Source organism: Balaenoptera physalus, assembly GCF_965194825.1.
Source record: "Balaenoptera physalus genome assembly, chromosome: 15".
Lineage (NCBI taxonomy): Eukaryota > Metazoa > Chordata > Mammalia > Artiodactyla > Balaenopteridae > Balaenoptera > Balaenoptera physalus.
This window is the reverse complement of record NC_138894.1, coordinates 78,369,463-78,381,904: the sequence shown is the minus strand read 5'-3', so window position 1 is coordinate 78,381,904 and position 12,442 is coordinate 78,369,463. Positions and strand designations below refer to the sequence as shown.

Here is a 12,442-nt window from a genome sequence, read left to right as displayed (position 1 = left end):
CACCGGAGCCCCCGCTGAGGAGCTAGCTTCCCACCCAAGCCTCCTCCGGAGAGCAGAGATGCCTCCAAGGTCTCCCCATGGCCATGGCTGCATGTCACAGGGGCCACAAAACAGCCCAATGGCCACCACGTGTGCCCGATCACAGAGGAAGCTGGCCTCCCCATCCAGACCGAGGTCGCCCCGAGATCATCTCCCAGACTCCACTAGGGCCCTGCACCCCTTTCCCTGGCACAGGAGCCAGCTACTGGGCAAGGTCCTAGCCATGGTCCGCCCGGGCCCTGCATGGGTCAGAGCCTCTCCCTCCCTCGTCCTCTGCTCTCCACACAGCCATGGGCAGCTCTGCACAGACCCTCCCCTCCCCTCCATTAAAAAGAGACAAGGAACTGACCTCCTCCCCTAGTTCCCATTTAGCTCAGCAGGTTCTCTTCAAATACACTGGGGTGACCCAGGTTTGGGGAACAAAAGAGTCAATGGAACATGATAAGTGGAGCTTCCCAGGAACATGGAACTCAAAACCCACTGGGGGGTCAGGCCTCCCGGGAGGCAAAGAGCAAGAGGAAACTTGGCATGTGAGACGGGGGAAGAGGGGCGCGCGCGGTACGGGGCTGTGTCTCTTCAGCGCCAGACAGGGACCAGGCACAGCTGAATTTTAATCCTCAAATACCCGCGAGGCCAACTGTAGAAGGATTCTTTTAAAAGACACGTGACATAAAATATCCAAGTTTAGGGCAAGAAGCAGTGTTTGAAACAAACAAACAAACAAATGACACAAGTCTGGAAGGTTGTCTCCACTTTGCAGACGGCAAATTGAGGCTAAGAGAGGTTAAGTGATCTTCCCGAGGAGGACTCAGTTAGGAGGTGGCAGGGCTGAGGTGAAACCACTGTCTGTTCAGTGCCGAGCCTGGTGGCCCTGGCACAATGCCACGCCGCCTCTTGCCTCTGCCCGGGTTCAGTGATGCTGACCTGGTTCATGCCATTTTTCTAGAAATTCTTTGGAAACAGCTCTTCCTGTGACACACAAAAGACTCCTATTTCTACTTTAGAGAAACAGTTTTTGTTTCTTTTCTGTTTGTTTACCAAAACTGCTGTGCCCATCTTATCCCCTCCTACATTGGCAGACCTGCCTCTAAACCCAGGGCGGATGTCAACTTTGCAACTCACATACCACTGTCAGAGGGTGATGACACTCACCCCAGGCTGTGCAGCGGGGAGTTGAAGAACAGGGTCCAGGCCTTGCAGCTCATCTTTCGGGGGAGCACCTGAGAAGCAGAAGCCCCTGCTCAAGCCCCCAAACAGCAGTATGCCCAACGTATGTGGTACAAATGCCTGGTTAAGTTACTTCCCTCCTTAAAAATCTGCAGGGATTGCTACCAGTTACGGAATAAAATGCGCCCGCCTTTCTAATCCATCACCTGGACCCTGCGCCTTCCTGGGTCCCCACATCCAGGCCTGGTGACACAGGCCCTCCCTCTTCTGCAAGCCTGGCCCAGCCCAGGCTCCGCCTGCACAAATCCTAACCACCCTCAAGTCCCAACTCTAGCCCTGCCTCCCACGGGAAGATCTCTCCCAGACTCCCTCCAGCCGAGCCCTCTCAACGGATGGCACCTCCACCCACACGGCGGGCTGAGCCAGCTCCCCTCACCCTCTCCATCACCCAGTCACTCCCACCTAAATGCCTCACAGAGCAGCCCTCCTCCACGCCTGCACTGCTGCTCCCCTGGATTCCTGCACCAGCCTTCTGCCTGGGCTCCCTGCCCCCAGTCTCAGCTGCCCAAGTTCTCCTCCTTGATGCCCCAGGATGATCTTTCTCAGATGCAAATACGGGCACGTTACTCCAAGCCCAACGCCGACGAATGGGTAACATCCCGGCCTTCCGTGGTCCAGCTCGGCCCAGCCCTCCAGCCTCACATCCCATGATCCCCCATATCCCATCACTCCCGCCACATCAAGGGAGAAAATGCCCCAGACCACCTGGCTAACTGCTCCCTACCCTTTGAGACTCAGCTCCAGCCTCACCTCCTTTAGAAACCCTTTCTTGCTCTTCCCTCCCCCCTTGAATGAGACGTCCCTTCTCTGAGCCCCCGTAATGCTCCGGTACACGCTGCAGAGCTCTCTCCACCCACCTACAATGTAATGGTCACCTTGCCAGACTCTCATCTCCCCTGCGGGCTCCTTGAGGACCAGCTCAGTCTCTTTTATCTTTGTAGCCAGTGCTTGACACATAGTAGGTCTTTAATAAATGAATAGATAAACATTATTTGTGAATCTGAAGCAAGGGCCCTCTGGAGAGAAAACTCAAGAGCTGCCAGGCCTGCCAACTTGGGGCCCCAGCACATCACCATGCCATCTCAGAGTCCAGGCTGCACAGAGGGTGTTGACAAAAGAAAATGCAGAGGCAATTGCCCTGCCCCACTGGGCTTCCCAGCTGAGCTTCCAGTACCAGGCAGGCCCTCAGGCCACCACTAGTTGGGCTGGGAATCGCAGGCCTGTGAGAGGATGGCAACAAGCACCACATTGTTGCTGGTAATAAAACCATTAGGAACCACTGCTGTGTGCCAGCTGCCAGGCCCGGCTGTGGTCAAGACCCTCCCATGCCTGTGGGCCAGGGGGCAGAGCCAGCCCTGCCAGCAGGCCCAGCAACCAGAGGAGAGGCCACTGCCTGCTCTGGACCCAAAGAGAGCAGAGGGCAGGAAGGGCGAGGGCCCAGGGCTTGGGGGACCTACTGGGTCCCCACTGGGCATGGACTCTCAAGAAACTGACAGAAGTACATCAAGATTCAAGGCCCAGAGATCAGATGGCCAGGGCTGGCTGAAGCACTCAGAGATCAACCAGCCAAATCCTGGCTTTACAGAGGAAATGGAGGCCCTGTGACCCCTAAGGGGTGATGAGGATGACAGGCAACATTTGTGGGGTCTTGGAAGGCAAGGGGGCCTTCAACGGGGTCATCTCGCCAGGTCCCCAGATTCACCCTCATGCAGCCCTGTCCTGACCCGACTCAGAGAAAAAGAACTCACACCTCCTGCGTACCTACTATGTGCTGGGCGCAGTGCTGACAGTTTTCACACAGTATTTCATTTGATTCAAGCAATACCAGTAAAATGTGGATGCGATTCTTATACCTGATTCACAGATGAAAAACCTGCAGCTCAGAGACTTTTAGGTCCCTCGATAGCTATGGTAGTATCAGGGTAGTACTAGATGCAAATCAAGGTCTGCCTGCCTCCCGGTCACTTCTTTGCCCTGCACGTCTGTCCCCTTGCAGCCTGGGGCAGCGGGCGGTCTGCAGAGGGACCAGCTCTGGGCTTGCTTCCATGCTACTGTCCTCTTATTTATCTTCCTGCCTCACTCCAGGGGCAGGAGTGGGGTGGGACTGGGCCAGAGAAGTCCACATACCCTTTCTCCTGTTGTCTTTAACAGGGGCAGCCTCAGAGGGCACAGCAAGCTCCAAGATGGCACCCATGGGCGGGGGCTGGGGGACGGGACTGTGGAAGGGGGAGGTGGGCACTGTTGCCAAGCAACAGGCAGAGGAATTTATATCTGTCCCTCCTCACCTCTCCACCCTGTCACCTGGGTCACTGCCACCTGCTCCTGGGCCTCCAGATCACAGAGGCGGGCACAGCTTGAGCCCACATGCCAGACGAGTTTCCCAGGCATCCCCACCACCCCTGGCGGGGCCTCCTGAAGCCCCATTGTCCTCCCTGCATGTGGCTCCCCAGGCTATGCCAGGGCTGGGTCACCTGAGGTCCATACCGAGACCATTTGGGTCACAACAGCAACGAGATTGAAGCCTTCAGGGAAGATCCTCAATGATTTGTTTCCCATCCTGGGTCAGAACTGAGAGTTTCCAGTCATCAGCCTATAAAGCGAACTTGGTCTGCTGCCCCGGAGTGAACCAGGGTGCTGCCAGCTGCCTGTTTTCCACTCTCACCCAATCCCTACCAGGCCAGGCCTTTGCTTGGAGACCTCAGGGTCTGCAATAAATCTCCCTGCAACCTTTCCAGAAAAGACAAGTACCTGAGTAGCCCCACCCTTTGCTGTCAGTCTCCAAGCCAGTTTCGTATCCATTATAAAAGAGTCCACCCTTCCAGCCCAAGGGTGACTCAAATTTTTATAAGTTCTTATCCAGAAGCTTTAAAAGTGTGGTTTTATTTTTGTTGTGGTCATTAAGAAAGGAATGCAAGTGCCTTTACATTTTTGCAAAGGTTACGAAAGTGTATAAAGTAAAATGGCAAGGACTCTGTTGACACGTTTGCTGGGTTATCCTTCCAGAATGACTTTCTCTAAGCATTTGCTAGCCTGCAAGTGTGCATACTGGCATGTATTTTAAAGGAATTTTACAAAAATGAGATCACACTCTGCACACTGCTTATTGGGGTAACCCCACACCATATCATGGACATCTAACATGTCAGAATAGACACGCTTCCTATCTCATTTCAAAGCCTCCGGGAGAATCTGATTAGATTCCTCTTTATCCACAAATTTAGGTATCCTTTCAGAATCTACAAAATTAATCACACAGGACCATTCCTCAAGAAGCCCCCTGTCAACAGGTTCTGCTTGCTGGAGTGCCAGAGCATCCCAGCTGCCTGGCATGGGCCCGAGCGCCCTCGCCTGCCCCTCCTGGTGTCCTCTGGGGAACCTCCAAGGGAAGGCAGGCTCCCAGGTCCCCCAGCCTCCCAGCCCAGGCGTTCCCGGACATTCACCATGATAGGGCCCACATCCAACCCACGGCTCAGTAAGCCACAGATCTGACCCCAGTGTCCCATAATGTCCCCTCTGAGCATCTTTTAACCTTTTCAAGTAAGGACCGCTGGCACACCGGGCTCTAGCTGATCTGTTAGGTCTGGAACGTCTTCCCCACTGACCCCTGGAGCCGTCTACATAGCCGCAGAGCAGGAAGAGCACCAGATTAGGCGTCAGGACACCCAAGTTCCAGCCCTCCAGTTATGAGCTGTGAGAGATGGTCCTCCATCCCCTCTGTACACCCAAACGGGGGCAGCTAACAACTGCTCAGAATTAAAAATGACCTTGACATTTGAAACAGAAACAGAGAGGGAAGATCAATAAGGATGACAGTGAGCAGGGCCATGACCTCAGGAAAGAGAAAATAGGAATCTGATTGCAGATGTAAATAAGGCTGGGAAACCTTGGAGGTCAGAGGGGACCAGAGCAGGATGGGAGTGGGCATTGCTGAGCTACAGTTGAAAAAATTTTTTCATTCCCTGCTGGGATGCAGCTAGGAAAGCCCCAGGCGTCCACACCTCCTCCCCCTGTCGCTGTCCTCCAGACAGGCCTGCTATGTGATCAGCAAGGGAGATGTGGCCTGGCGGGCCCTGCCCACTTGCTGTCCTTGCCGGGGCCTGCCAGGCACCTGCAGCCACACCTAGGGGCACGGCCGCCAGCCCGGGCACCTCCCCTCCAACCTGGGGGCTCAATTCAGCTGCACATGGAGGAGGGAGGGAAGAGGGCAGGGCGGAGTCAGGGTCTGCTGATGCCCCCTTTCCCTGTGCTTGCAGCCCTTACAGGAATGTTCTGGATGCTGGGGTGCCTCTGCCTGGGGAAGGGGATGCAAAAACGGGACACGGAGACCTCTGGGAGGCCAGGCCAGGGACCCTCGTCCGCCCATTCACATCATGATTGCCATCACTGACAGAGACCTTGCCCCGCTGGCGTTCCCCTTAATCGCCACGACCCCCCAGGGTTGGTGTAATTTAAACCCTGCTCTGTCTCCCTCCAAGTCTGAGCTCTTAAGCTCTAGTCTACAGAATATAAAGGAATCAAGATCCTATACCAAATGAGCTCAGCCGGCCCCTTCCCCTCCCTCCCTTTCGTCCCTCAGTCTCCCCTGCCGCCCCTCACAGCCACAAGCAGGGAAGTTCTAAGCGATTCTCCACAGGCCACACGGGAGTTACAGAGCGCAGGGGCCCACTCCCCTCAAATCAGCGTGGGGCCTCAGGCTGGCCTCCGAGGCCCTGTTCACCGCCCTGGAGTCTCCGCCACACTCCAGCCACCCTATCCCCGGCAGCCTGGCTTCCTCTCCTTGGTCTGGAAGCCCCATCTCTGTGTTTTGAGGATCATCACAGGAGCCACCTCCTCCAAGAAGCCTTTCCTGATCCCTCCAGTTGGTTGTGACCTCACTGTCCTTTGAGTGTTTTATTTCTCCCTCTCCCTTGACCTTGGTCTGTGGTCACTAATTAGTTGGGCACACCCTAAACTCACCGTGTGTCCCCTCAAAGCCCAGCACAGGGTCTTGCCCAGCAAGACCCTGGTACAGGGCAACAAACAGGCTGCACTCGGGACAGAATCCGAATAAAGAGCTGAAACTATAGCACAAGGGGTTTAAGGTGGATACAAAGACAACCTGTTGACAACGCGATCCGTTACACTCTGGAACGGATTGCTAAATGGCACTGAGGAGCCTCCCACCTCCGAAGATTTTTCAATCAGAATCAGCACTTTCCTCATCTGTCCAAGATTTTGCAAGAGAGGCAGGAAGGTGGACAAGACTTCACAGAGCACTTCCTGCAGTGCCAGGCCACGCGAGCCGCCCAAATGATGACGCTACTCACGCTAACGCTGAGCGCCTGCACTCTGCCAAGAGCGGAACCAGCATTATCTCCTCTAATCCTTACAACAACCTATGTGTAGCGCCTGGTCTTGTTTCCATGTTACAGGTGAGGAAACTTGGAGGCTCAGAGAAATCGCGCTGCCCCAGATCCCACAACTGCGAAGCGTCCGAACGCCGCTCCTTCTGATTCCGGGGCCCTCCCTTCGGCTGCCTTGAGACAGGCTCATGTGCAAGCTCACGTCCAGGCTCTCTGTCCCCACGCGGCTGCGCGCCGCGTACACAGAAATATGCACAGACACACGTGCACCACACCCTGGCTTGCCCACACACTTAGCCAAGGGGAGGCAGGCTTGGAGACACACACGCGAATCTCCGACACTGCACGGATCTCGGATTTGGTACGTTCTTCTTAAGGGAAGAGAGTCAAAGAGAGAAATGACTGAAAACGAGCCCTCAAGATTTGAGTGGAAAGGAATCTGGCACCTTTCGTTTACTATTAAAAGCCCTGCTCAGGAGCAGCAGAGCACACAGGCCCACAGAGACGCCCAGCCTCCAAGGGCAGTCGGGCTCCTGACCGGCACTACCATCCATTAGACACCAGAATGGAAGTGGAAACAATTCCCACAGGCCACTCCGTGGCCCTAACTGTTGCCTGTTCCCAAGCTAGAGGCCAGAGACACACTCAACTATCAATGGGGCATGGGATGGGGGAAGGGGACACAGGCACCAAGTCAGGGACCCCAGGCTCAAGAGAGTGGAAGGTGGCAGGAAGTGCCGAGGGGGGGGAGCATGTGACAGGCACACAGTTGGCCCTTTCGGCCTCGGGCTCTGGGTAGCACTTCCAGCCCTGGAAGAAACCGGGCCTGGCTCCACACCCAAACAGCCCCCAACCTAGCTCCAGGTGTTCTCAGAGCTTCAAGTTCTCTTTCAACCCTAAACTCTAGGGCTTGGATTCTAATGGTAACATTTCAGGCCGAGGATGGGGAGAGGGTGGTCTATTTTTAACTCACCCATGAGAGAGCTGGCAAGACTGCTCTCAGAGTCCCCTTTCTATCTGGTTCCCACAAAAGGGAGCCTTGATGGAGTCCGAGAAAGAAGTTAGGTTTTTCAGGTGGGCTTGAGCCTAAGGAACTGGCCTATAAGCAGGCGATGGCTATTCGGGGAAGGCAGAGCAGCAGCAAGCAGAATAGAGCCGGGCCACCAAACCTGCCACTCGGGGGAGGACAGGGACGCAAACACAGATGTCCAGCAGACACTCATGGAAACCCCACAAAATGTCTGATGGGGCACCAGAGGCGGCCAGGGCAAGGTCCCGTGGAGACCACAAACTGAGAGGAGAAACTAACACACAGTGCAGGAGCCCGGGAGAGCTGGAGCAGGAGACAGTCTAAGCTCCCCAGAGGGCAGGCCTGGCCCTGCTTCTTCCCAGCCAGGTCACCCTGGGCAAGTATTTTATAGCTTGTCTGTCTTCCTTGCAGGCTTTTTCAGGGGCCCAATGGCGGTGATGTGTGACTGTGCTAGGAAAAGCACTAGGAGCCTCTCTTGTTCTAATGAGATGACTCTGGGTGGGCTCCTGGATGGGGGCTGGTCACCAGAGAGACCAAGAAAGGATGAGAAGCTTAGAGTTTCAGCTTCAAGAAGGTCCACAAGGAACTCAGGAGCTTACCGCAAACTGGACTCAGGGAGGAAACCTCAGAAATTACGCACACGCACACAAGTGTACACGTAAACCTACAGAAGGACACACACGTGTGAAGGCTTAACCAGAGGCTGCACTTTTACACTCTCTGTGCAGTCAGACGTGACAAACCTGTCTCCTGAAGGGCCCTCACCCCTCACACCACCCTCTCCTTTCAAAGGCCCACCCCCCAGGAGGCCCTGCTCTCACTCAGGCCTCCTCTCCTTGGAAGCCATTCCTGATTATCGCTGTGAGGCGAGACCACCCCGCCCCCACTCCTGGGTCTGAAATTCCACCACTAGAATCAGAGCCATAGAATTTAAAAGCTGGAATGGACCTTCAAGCTGCAGTCCAACTCTCACCCCGCAGAGGAATCCCGTCCGCAGACACCCTGACACATGGCATGGCTGTCCTCTTCTCTGCTTCTCCAGTGCCTGGGGGCGGCGGGGGGCAGCCCTTGCACTGTGGACCACACTCCTTGAGTCTAGAAGGAATTCACCTTCTCTAAGGTCGGCTTCCTGTTGCAGGCCCACGAGCCTGGGAAGGAGGACAAGGAGAGCCTTGGTCCGCCCGAGCCAGGAAGTGTGCATTTGATGAGTAGCTGAAGACAGGCCCCAAGGAGCTGGACAAGAGGCTGGAGAGGGAGCCAGGGCCCAGAGGAGTGGGGCCCGGGAAGGGAGGCGGGCAGGTGCCAGACCCGCCACACAAGTTTGCCTGGGCCACTGCCTGCGTGCAGCACATGTGCACACATGCACACACACGCACACAGACTCACGCTTTCACAGAGATCCCTGTCAAACAGCCCAACCAGGGCCTCAATGGGACCTGGAGGCAGAGGGGGACCACCTGGCCCAGCAACCTAGCAGGAACTCCTAACAGCCCAAGCCTCCAAACCCAGGCAGCTCAGGAAACCACCAGGAGACGACCCCTGCCAGCAGAGGGGACAGACCAAAGAGGGTCCGCCTGACAGCTGGGCTCCCCAAATCCCAGAGGCCAGTCCTAGCTCTCCAGCATCGCCCAAGGAGAAAAGCTTCCCTGGCTGCAGCTGTCACATCTGCCTGGGAGGGAGGAGGCACAGCGGAGCAGCACCTGATCCCAGGATCCCTTCGCAGCCCGCCAGCCCAGGAGGCCGGTTCAGCGCTGGCAGCCCAGGGTGAAACATGAAGACTGAACAGTCCCTCAGGGATGGTGATGGCAGTCTCCGGGCCCAGCAGCAAGGGGCAAGCTGGGTCACAGGGCGGCCGGCTCTTCTCCTGCAGCCTCCTGTCCCTTCTGGTTTGGGAGGGGGCGAGTTGTGTGGCTCCGGGGCCCGGGCCCTTCCTCCCTGCCAGACACAGGCCAGAGCTGCCTAGCTGGGTGCAGGACGCCATCTTGGGTCAAGGTGCAAGCACAGGGGGCTCCTCTCGCGAGCTGGGGAAGAGAGCCCCTGAGAACCAGTAAGCCCCTCACTCCCCACCCAAGGGGCCAACACCTACTCAACTGGCTTTGCACTAGAGAGTGGAGGAAGGACAGAAGGGATGGAGAGAAAAGGGGGAACTAATGGGGGGGAGAGGGAAGGGAGTGGGTGCCCCCAAGAAGGGAGCCTCCAAGAAAGCGAAAAGCAGTTTGGCAGCCAAAGGGCCGCGGGCCCCAGCGATGGGGGGCTGGGGGAGGCCGGGGGCGGGCCCTGGACCCTTGCCAGCTCCGTCAGAGCCGAGGGGGAGGGAGGAGGGAGGGGGAGGGGAGCTGGGGTGAGGGCGGGACACGGACCGAGGCCGCCTGCGGCTCGGAAGCTTGGGGTCTCCCGGGGCGCTGGGACGTGGAGCCGAAGACCCCGATCCGCAGCCTCGGCGAGGCCTCGTCCTTCACCGTGAGGATGCGAAGCTTTCAAGGACACGTCTGCAACGGCCCAGCGGGGGTGCGTGTGCGTGAGTGTGTCCGCGTGCGTGTTGAGTGTGTGCAGGGGGGTGGGTGCTGCTGCAGGGGGCGACCCGGGGCGTCCCCACCAGCCACGCTCCAGGCCCAGGCCCTGCGGCTCCCACCCCTGCGTTTTCCGGCCCCCGCGGCCCCGGCCCGGGATCTTCGCCCGCCCCCGCCCCGCCCCCACACTGCGGCGCCGCCACCGCCGCCGCCGCCGCCGCCGCCCCGGCTCCCACGGCCCGCGGCGGGGGCAGGGAGGAGCCAGGCACGACGTCCCCCCCGCGCGCCACCCGACTCTCCGCGGAGAGGTGTGCCCCCCAAGTGGCACTCTCCCCACCCCCGCAGCCCCTCCCAGATCCGCTGGCACCCCGCTCCCCCAGCCACAGGTGGCCGGAGGAAGATCGCTGCGCAGCGTTCCCCGGCCCGGCCCCCCGATCACCCCTCGGCCCGCCCCCGGGGGCCTCCCGGGTCCCCCGCCCCGCCGGGCCGAGGAGGGCCGGGAGCCGGGGGGAGGGGCGGGGGGCCGGGTCGTGCCAGGCTGCCATTTTCTGCCGCCGCCGCGGAGCCTGCGCGGGGCCCGGCCCCCGCCCCCCTCCCCCGCTCCCTGCGGGCCGCGGCGGGAGCCGATTATTCCGGGTCGGGGTCCGCGCCCTCCGGCGCCCCGGCCGCAGGCCCCAGGTTGGGCCCCGGGGCGGGGGCAGGGCCCGGAAGGCGGGGGCGGCCAGGCCGGGGCCCCTGCGGCAGCGCCTAGCGGGGCACCGCCGCTGAGGCCGGCGGCGGAGGAGGCCCCCCGCGGCATTGTATAGACTTGAACTTGAGCCCGGAGCCGGGCGGGGGCGCGGAGGGGGCTCCGCGCCGGGAGCGGGCGGGACGGGAGGGGGCGCCTGCCGAGCCCGCGGGGACATAAACAAACCCTCAAATCCCCCACGCCGCCCCGGCCAGCCCGGCCCGCCGTCGCCGCCCGCAGCCCTGGCCCCGCGAGCGCCCGGCGCCGAGTTGCGGGGGTCCGGGAGCGTGCCCCGAGCCGGGTACTGCCCGCCGCCGTGCCCCCCGCCCGGCTCCCCTCCTCCCCGCCCGCCTCCGGGCCGGCCTCCGGGCCGCCAGCAGCGGCGCTCATTACCGTGTGGCCGGTGGGGTCGGGCCGGCCCGGCTGCGCGCCCTAGTGCCGCGGCGCCGCGTCCCGGCTCGTCCTCTGCTCTCGCCGCCGCCGCCGCCGCCGCCGCCGCCCGCGCGCCCTCCCTCCCTCCCTCCCGGCCCGCCTGCCTGCCTCGCTCGCTCCCTCCCTCCGCTCGCTGTCGCGCTCCCTCTCTCCGCCTCCTCCGCCGGGTCCCCCCCTCCCACCCCTTCTCTCCGCCTTCCTCCTTCCCTCCCTCCGGCCGCCCGCGGGCCCAGGCCTCCGCCCGCTGCTCGCCCCCCGCGGCCGCGCTGGCCCCGGCCCTGGCGCTGCGGAGCCGGCCCGGGAGGCAGCGCCGACTTGGGGGCCCCGGGGCGCCGCGACGGGAGCGGCCTGGGCGCGCGGCCGGTCCTAGCGCCCTCGGCCCGACTTCCCGGCCTCTACGCCCCCGCTGGGGGGGTCCCCGCACGCTGCGGGTCGGAGGGCCGGACCTCGCTGCACCCCGACCCTGCGCTGGGCCCGGGCACCCCGCCTCGGCCGCTCTCCCGGCCACTCCGCCGGGGGCCTGCGGCAGCCCTCCCCCCGCGGGGCGCCCCGCTACCTGGAGCTGCCTCTGCGCTGGGTCCCCGCATCCAGCACTGGCCGCAGGGACAGCGGCCCCTCCTCTCCCGCGGCCGGTGTCAAGTGCCTCCCCCCGGCAGCCCGCGGAGCCCCCGGCGGTCTTCGCCCTGCAGTTCTCCCGACCTCCACCAGAGCCCACTGCACTCTGCCTGCCTCAGCACTGGGGCTGGGGACAGCAGCGCCGGCCCATCCGCGCCGCAAGCCCCACGCCACCCGCCACCCCCGCCAGGTGCCGCCGCCGAGTGGAGGCCGGCCCACTCAACAGGACCAAGGTCGGGGCGCCAGGCCTATCCAGGCTGTCTGGGAGGCTCCAGCACCTCTATAGGATGAGCCCCCTTGAAGGGAGTGAGTTCCCCGTACCTTGAGGTGTCCAAGTAGAGTTGAGTGTCCTCAGTTGGTCAGTGGAAGACTGAAAGATTTCATGGCTCGGGGGTGGAACTAAATGACATTGAAGATCCCTTCCAGCTCTAAGATTCTGTGCACACACCTACACTCCGCCCTCATGCTTACTCACCCCTTTGCCGCGAGGGTTGTTCTCGTTTCCCATAGAGTTCCCAGG

At 60.6% G+C, this 12,442-nt stretch overlaps 1 protein-coding gene across 3 annotated transcripts in view; it reads right to left on the bottom strand.

Moving 5' to 3' along the window:
- DNMT3A (DNA methyltransferase 3 alpha) overlaps positions 1–12,008 on the bottom strand; it is a 99,010-nt gene extending 87,002 nt beyond the window's left edge. For 2 of the 3 annotated variants that reach the window (XR_014254220.1, XM_082427459.1), the window contains exon 1: positions 11,269–11,406. The gene's annotated coding sequence lies outside the window, so the exon portion shown is untranslated. Of the gene's footprint in view, positions 1–11,268; positions 11,407–11,863 lie in introns of those variants that run through there. The other variant, XM_082427460.1, reaches the window with a different exon arrangement.
- Between the last annotated feature and the right edge of the window lie 434 nt (positions 12,009–12,442).